We start from the raw sequence: 8,701 nt of genomic DNA, 5'->3' as shown, positions 1-8,701 counted from the left end.
TGACATGTAAATACCAATGTTTTGCTACTCAAACGTCACACTTCCGAAGACTTCCGACGATACCCGAGGCTATTTTTGAAGTGCAGACGATTTATTTAGTTGAAAAATAGCAATTTTGTTGCCTAAATTCAAGCTTAGTAGCAAAAATATTTCCTGGGAATGGTCGACAATTCTTTTTATTTACTCTGATTGGAGTTTTGGAAAAGTATTCCATTATACATTTTGACCGTTACCCCGTCACAAATTCAAGATTCTCGTCAAAAGTTGTGAATTTCAAAACCCGAAAGACGACTTCGTTTACATTATTCTAGACTTCCTTAAAAATAATTCAACAATATGTCTACTAGTTGTATTAGTTTAGATTCTCTTTATACGTCATTTAGTTTCTCAATATATGACGCAAAGGTGGTTTGACATTTGGAGATTCGAAAAATAAAAGAGTGTAACCTAAGTCGTTTCTACACAAACGAACTTACTTGCGTATATATGGCAGGGAAAATACTGTAGAGAAAAGCATTGACTTGGGGGCATGAGATGGTAACATATAAGATGACATTATCTAACAGCTTCAACTGTAGATCCCACTATCAGAGAAAAGAAAGATCACAGACAGAGATCATAATATACGTATTTATGTCCACCACTTTTTTTCTACGATAGTATGGTCTAGTTACCAGTGTGCTAGAAAATGTAACTTGCTTGCATTTAAAATTTTATCACATTTTCTCTACCACTTTATCCTCGTCATTACCTGTACTAGAGACTTTTTTTTAAAGAAAAGGTGGAACGTTAAGTAATGTGAGAAGAATTAATATTAAAGCTTAATTACAGAAAAAAAGTTAAATACTTTCTATTTGATGGTCTCCTCTCAACAAAATAAAATCGTCTGATACTTGTACAATTAGAAAAGAAATAATTCATCATGGCTAAAAATGACACTCTACCAATTGATTTATTTTCTCCCTCTCTCTTTCATTCTTTTAGGTTACTTTACCGAAAAGGTTGAGGAATGTCTACGGAAAATATTAGACTGAGAACGAAACGTAATGGTATATCTAAGTAGTGCGTGATATGAAAGTTAACGCGATGACTTCAAAGAAAACGAAGAAGATATCTTGTTTATTCTAAGATAAAGGAAATCGCACATCTATGGGGATAGGCTAGGGTACGACAAATATCATGACATTTAGCAGTGAACTGTGCCTTACTGCATTGCTTCTGACCCAGACAGTGGGCGGGCGGGAGGAATGACTCCTCATTCGCAAATTGAATTAAAAGGAAAAATAAATGGATATGGGATGGAGGAAGGATGGGTAAAGGCTTTACCTAGCTATATCTCTCATAAGGGTACAGAAATCTTTTGTTGTATAGACAGATTGATACATAGAACTTCCAAATAAGTAGTGAGTATTCATTAAATCTACTAGGAGTACAACTAGAAAAAGTTATACTAGTCGTTTTTATTCAACTGAGGAAATACTAAACGAAGGAATTGACTGGTTATAAGTAAAAACGTTAACTGCCAAGGTTTCAAACGTTTCCTTGCGTTTTACCAGAGGGTCGCTGAATGTTTAAACGTTGGATTACATAGCACAAAACGTTCAAAGTTTAAAACGCTGGCTTATGGTTTACCAGGGATAGCCCAAAGATTTATACGCTGGATTTCATAGCACCAAAAGAAGCCTAGAGTCTCAAATTTTGGCTTGAATTTTACCATAGCAACCCTGCATGTCTAAACGTTGGGTTATATTCAGACCAGAAGCCCAAAGACTTGAATATCACCGCAGAAAATGCAAAAACGCGGAAACGTTGGGTCGATTTGGAGACTAAAGGGGCTATCACACTGGGCTATTTTTCCTCCCACATCTTACCTCCAACCTTCATTTGAATAACTACAATATGACTTTGCTTACAGAAATTTAAAGACTTATCTAAGAGCATTTTAACCCTATGTCTATTATTCGAATAGGTTTACAATCTTAGTTCATGATTCAGGTTTGCTGTATATGACGGAGAGATTATTTGATATTTGGAAATGATATGGTTTAACGTCACAAATTCCTCCCATCGGAAGGCTAGTACGATGCCCCTTACAGAGGACTTTGAAGCGTGGAATTTAATTAACCATAACCCTTGGTTCAACTTCGCCGGTGGCAGAATTCAACCCACCATCCCTTCGACCTTCGCAGCAAGTAACGACGCCCTAACCGAAGTTGTCTATACTCAAACGAACTCTCAACTGTCGACGATGGTGAAGCCTATGGAAGCCCAGTGTGATACTCTCTTAATATTTAGAACCCGAAGCTGTTGCCTTGCATGGCGCCGGAGATAAGTAAAAGTCTCAAATGTTGAGTCTTGCGTATTAATGCCGTATTGCGCATTTGTGAAGAGAAATGGTATACAGAACCAAATGAATTATTCCCGTGAGTGCGTGAGCGGCGAAGATACAAAAACCGTGACGAAAAAAAATCAAATGAAAGTGTTATTTCATTTAACATATTTTGAAATTGTATTAGAATAAGTAAATGATAGAATACTTTCAACTGAAACATGTGTCTGATAAATGCCCTAGTTTTGTATGAAAAAGAATAAGAAATGAATAATTTTTTACTTTATAGAGCAGAAATCAAAATGCAACGGCCACCAAAAGACAAGGGAAAGAAAGTAGAATATGTGTGAAAGGTAAGGAGAATAACCAGGACAATTGAATCAGTTGACAGCCGAATTAAAGAAGATGGATTCCATTGTAAAAGAGGTGCATTGAGTTAACACAATTCAATGGTCTTCGAGAAGGCAATATGTGGGTGTTTGTGCGTGTGTACGCGTGTTGATGTGTGTGAGTGTGTGTGTGTGTGAGTGTGTGTGTGTGTGTGTGTGTGTGTGTGTGTGTGTGTGTGTGTGTGTGTGTGTGTGTGTGTGTGTGTGTGTGTGTGTGTGCGTGTGCTCATGCGTGTATATTCATTCGCATATGTGTGTGTTTGTGTATGCGTGTGTGCCGGTGTGTATATTTACGTGCGTGTATGATTTTACAGGCTTGCGTGTGCATATGCAAACATACCATTACGTTTCTACGCGCGCGCGTGCATGTGGAACAAAACAAATGGAGGAAATGGAAGACACAAAAGATATTTGTGACGGGGAGGACAAAAGAACCGGAAATAAAAAATGCCATTAGAGAAGAAGACAAAGGTATTAGAAAAGGCTGTATGGAAACTCACGTATTTCTTGGCATGAAATGAAAACCGAAAATAAAAGTGAAAAAATAAGAAGGGCAGTGGAAATGAATACTTAGTTTTAGGTTGAAGATAGAGACAAGAATGAGAGATATTCCGAGAACACCAAAGATTTTCGTAATGGATAATGATAATTGTTAGCCAGTAGAAGAAAGAGAAACTTTCAAATGGCCTCCTAGTGGAAACTATTTGTATCTTTAACTCTTTTTTTTAACGTGGCAACATATCTAGTATGTGTTTTTCTAACTAATCAGATCCAATCTTTTGTCAGCCACAAGTCTGAGAATGATTTTGATAATTGAAAATCACTTCCAGAGTTGGTCATGCCTCTTCACTACCATTAAATGTTTTCTTTTTCAAAAGAGAGAACTACTTGTATATATATCCTCTTCTGACACCATGTAGGTCATTTTACTTGAGTTAACCCCAATACGCACTAAAGCACTCCAGTACTTCCTGGCTAAGAATAAAATTATTTTTCTGTTAAACGAAAGCTTCTGCAGAGAAGAGGGACAAGATACGTTGAACGCCTTAAGGTGTAAGACGCTCTTCATATAGTGTGATGCTATTGTCACCATAGGATTTTGTTGTCGTCGTCGTCGTCGTCATCGTCGTTGTTGTTCCATAAACTATCTGGCTTAGCAGTCCATCTACCTGAGAAACGCCAAGGCTGAAACGGGGTTTCCCCACAAATCCCTAAGAGATGGTACGAGTATATCGCGTTGCTGGCGTGTGTGATTGTGTACAGTGGAGTCTTCCATAACGTGTTGTATTGTATGGGATGAAGTGTTGCATCCTCGACAGTAAACTGCAATGCGGTCATCCAGCCTCTTCTGGTAACCTAGATGGGTTGGATGGTGGCCGGGGCGCACTGCAGTCCGTCCAAGTGGACTCTGCCCTTTCGAGGGCGAGAGGCCTCAGAGGGATGGACATCAGGTAGTCTGGCATGAAGCAATGTCTTGTCTTTTGGATTTTATTCGTCTTAGGAGCGTCACGCCATCCAAAGTGTTGAAATCATGTCAACATTCAGATTTTATTCTGGCTGACGCCAGGCTATTCTGTTGAGCTTGGAGAACGTCTCCTGACAAGATGAGCTTAGAATTTTGTCCTGTTTTGATTTTTTATTTCATCTTAATTTGTTTTGTTTTGCTATACCTTTATTTTATTTTTCTATTATTTTTCTTTTGATTTTTTATTACCATCTTATTCTATTATAGTTTGTTTTATTTTTATTTATCTTATTTAACTTTATTCTGTTCCGCTTTTATTGTTTTTTGTCTTATTATATTATATTTTGTTTTTATTCCATTATATTTTATCTTTTAATCTTATTCTAATTTTGTTTTCTTTTCATTTTCTATTTATTTTATTTTCATTCTATTTCACTTCTATCTTATTTTCTTTTTTATAACTTATTCTATCTTGTTTTATTTTGTCGTTTTTATTCAATTCTATTGTTTTTTATTTCAAACTGTTTTAATATATTTGAATTTAAATGATCATACTACATTTTGATATTGATTTATTTTTTCATTAATTTGATTTCGTTTTATTTTATTTTATTTCATTACGTCATTTTTTTTCATTCCTTTACTTTTCGTCTAAACCCGGATTTCATTCAACGAAAGGGACATTACCATGGCAACGGTGACAACATCATGTAAGTGTTCAGTTATCATTCGACCCTCCTGAAATATTTTTCCTCCACATCTTGCCCGGGAAGCGCAAGCCTTTCGCAGTCATAACAAACAGTTAAAAGAGCCGCAGGAAAAGTCTGAGGGAAAGGAAAAGGCAAAATAATGAGATGTCAAGAGCCGCTGTGAGCCATGGCATGTTGACCCATGAAATTTAATAAAAGGTTTTGGTATACAAGGATGGTATGTGTACATACATGTGGGCTTGTGTGTGTATGTGTAAGTGGGTCTGGGTGTTTGTATGCGTGTGTGTGTATACAGTAAGCTCGTGTGTGTGTGTGTGTGTGTGTGTGTGTGTGTGTGTGTGTGTGTGTGTGTGTGTGTGTGTGTGTGTATGTGTGTGCGTGTGTGTGTATGTATGTGTGTGTATGTGTGTATGTTTGTGCGTCTATGTATGAATGTTTTTTCATCCACTATTATCCAGTCTGACATGTACCTATGTAAATATTATTTATCGATCACAAAGATAATTCATCATTTCCTATTTATAGTTCGATGACTATTTTTTTTTTTATTTATCAGTTCAGTTACCGCTCTCTTGAAGTAAAGACACTCTGAAACGGACACATGCTAAGATTTTAAGAATCGACACATTCTCTCTTTCTTTCCTTAGGTATATAATATCAGGTAGAAACATTATTCCTATCATTACTATGTCAACCCATAGAATGATAAAAGAATACTGTATATATTTCCACAGCTATAGAGTGATTGTTTCTAAAACATTCTACAAGGTTTTCGAATCTAAATAATATTTCTAGTTCTAATTATTGCCATAAATAATTCATTCCCTTGGGTAGAAATATTATAATCAATTGTATGATCTTATCTATAAACAATTTTACTCAATTTGATTTCTATCCTGGGTAAATATATGCATACATATGTTTACTTTATTTCATTTGTGCTTGAGTATTTTTTTCTATTTTATGTGAGTATACAGCTGTCGCTGAAATTCATTAGCATTCTGTATGATAATATAATGTTATCATTTTATTTTGAAACTACACTACCAGTAAAAATATTTGCTCGCTTCTGTAACCTTGTCATTAATTAACTCTTCTTGTTTATAAACTATTCTTTTATTATAAATTCACTTTTTTCTGAAAAGTATTCAAATGATATATTTTCTATATCTTTTTTGGCTTATGATTAGCGAGAATTTTGCATAAGGTGACCAGAAATTATGCTTATAAATCATCAGCCGTTCCAAGTATGACTATATAGATATATGTTTTGTTCATCTTTCTAGAATTTTTTATCCGTCCTACGGCTAATGATGAGCGGAAATATTGCATATGAAATTATATCAACCCCTTAGGGAGTGGAGGTTTTAATCTTTATAGATATAGCTATCTAGTACTTGTCAAAATAGGTATATTAAAAGACTTCAACTGCACACGAGTTAATAGAATTGAATTGTTTTCTTATTGGGAGAAGTAATGCACGAGAGAATGAATTACTGTGGCCTCCCTCCGTGGCAGTAGCTTCCAAGCCTGAAGTCATGACCTAAATGGGAACCACAACAGCGTTTCTGAAATTCATAGAAAAATCTAGACAAAAAAAGTAAAAGACAAAAAAACAAAAAAAAATGAGGGAGATTTAGAGGCACCGAGAGTCTAAGGGTATGGCAAACAACAGAAGAGTTTCTGGAGTTGAGTTGCACTGGAGTTGGGTTGGGTTGGGTTGGGTTGGGTTGGGTTGGGTTGGGTTGGGTTGGGTTGGGTTGGGTTGGGTTGGGTTAGGATAGGTTGGGTTGGGTTAGGATAGGTTGTGTTGTGTTGTGTTGTGTTGTGTTGTGTTGTGTTGTGTTGTGTTGTGTTGTGTTGTGTTGTGTTGGGTTGGGTTGGATTAGGATAGGTTGGGTTGGGTTGGGTTGGGTTGGGTTGGGTTGGGTTGGGTTTGATTAGGTTGGGTTGGGTTGAGTTGGGTTGGGTTGGAATGGGTTGGGTTTGGCTGGAGTTGGGCTGGAGTTGGGTTGTATTGCCAGGAAAAGATTTCCCTTTTTTCTATTAATGTTTGTGGGTTCTCGAGTATACATTTGCCATTTATGGTTCTTTCCAAAAATAATGTAAAAGTAAGAGAAAAAACTAAAGGATATACTAACGTTGCTGTTCAAAAGAGGAAAAGGGTTTATTGGTGTCTTGTATGATTGCTTATGGTAATGAAGTATTTGCATGTTTCTGAGCTAAAATTTTATGATTACTGGATTTACCATGATTCCAGGAGCACTTATGATGATGTTTACGTTGTGTGTAATAGTGTCCGATTTAAATTTCCTGCGTTTTCTTTTTCCGTTTTTTTGTTTTTTTTTTGGGGGGGGTCTTTTCTTTTATTTTTATTTTGTGTGTGCAAGTTTTTTTTTTCTCTGTTGTGCTCTTTTTCTTTTTTCATTTCCTTTTTTTTATTAAAACACTCAAGGCAATACTATTTTCGCTAAAATCATCGAGTAATATTTCATTTTAATTGATTTGTCACATTATGGACTTACACTCCAGTCCTTGAACGAACGAAGATATTAGAGAACATCAAATATAATTAAAGACAATGAAAATGTGAGCATGACACCACTCACTTCACTTGTGAATATGCAAATCACACGTTCCAACATGTAATATATCTGATGCAACAATTCTGTATCCATTGGAATATCAGAAAGGAATCTCGTTTTCCATTAATGCATTCTGTCGTTGCTTCGAGTGATTTTGTAGTCACGTTTGAAATTGATACCTTTGGTGAAAAATAAATAAATTTCTTAAGTCATGGATTGTTTTTTGTGTAATCCGGAGTATTTATGTACGTATATGTTTATGTATTCATGCATATATATATATATATACATGTATGTATATATATATATATATACATATATCCTTATACAAGTGAACGTCGTATTTTACTTCTATGAAAATGTATTTTCACTGGAATTATGGTCCAGACTTTGACAAAAGTCATGGCACTGCTTTCGATTCTAGAGTAAATGGAACTCAACACCCAAAACGTTTTCAAATGTTCATAGTGTACCTGTTGTATGTCTACCAACTGATTCAAATCTGTAATCGCCCAGAAAGCCGGATTTTGTTTTCATCGATGCGCAAGATAAGAACGAAAGGCAAAGAAATGTTAAGTATTGTAGCAGTAGTATTATGAGCTGTTCAGTGATAGTTACTTAAATACACTAATAGAAAACGTTGGCAACTCTCCATCAAGTAGGACATAATCTCATCAACTTACAGTTTCATTATCTATCTATATACTGAGAGATTTTTCCCTCTTATAACCGAGGTAGCCAAGTCAAAGGTACGTACCTATTCCCTCTCCAATTTCACTCCCTTCCACCACCCCCTCCACCCCTCCTATCTCGGCTCTTCATGGATGACGGGTCATCCCTGCATCTCCCAACTGCCCTGGGCCAAACGCAATGCAGCAAGACACAGTACATTCACAGGAAGCCCGCTTCACTTAATCGACGACCTCCCCCCCCTCTCCGTCTCTTCAAGCAGGAAAAGAGAAGACGGGGAGAAATTCCTTTGGGCTGCGTCAAAATACGAGTATTATTCACACATAAATACCCCCTATCCCCCCATCCCCCATCCCTCCCATCCTTACATAACATCATCCATACAGCCATTCTCCATTCACCCCTTTCTCCTGCCTCTCCCTTCCTTGCTCAACAGACATTGCCCTCTTGCTCAGTGCCACCTTCACCCCATCCATCCATCTCATCCTTGATCGTCCCCTCAAGGTCACTCCTCCCCCTCTGCCTTCCACACC

This window comes from Oratosquilla oratoria, chromosome 42 (genome assembly GCF_046742065.1).
Source record: "Oratosquilla oratoria isolate Oo_2021 chromosome 42, ASM4674206v1, whole genome shotgun sequence".
Taxonomy (NCBI): domain Eukaryota; kingdom Metazoa; phylum Arthropoda; class Malacostraca; order Stomatopoda; family Squillidae; genus Oratosquilla; species Oratosquilla oratoria.
This window is presented reverse-complemented; position numbering follows the sequence as displayed.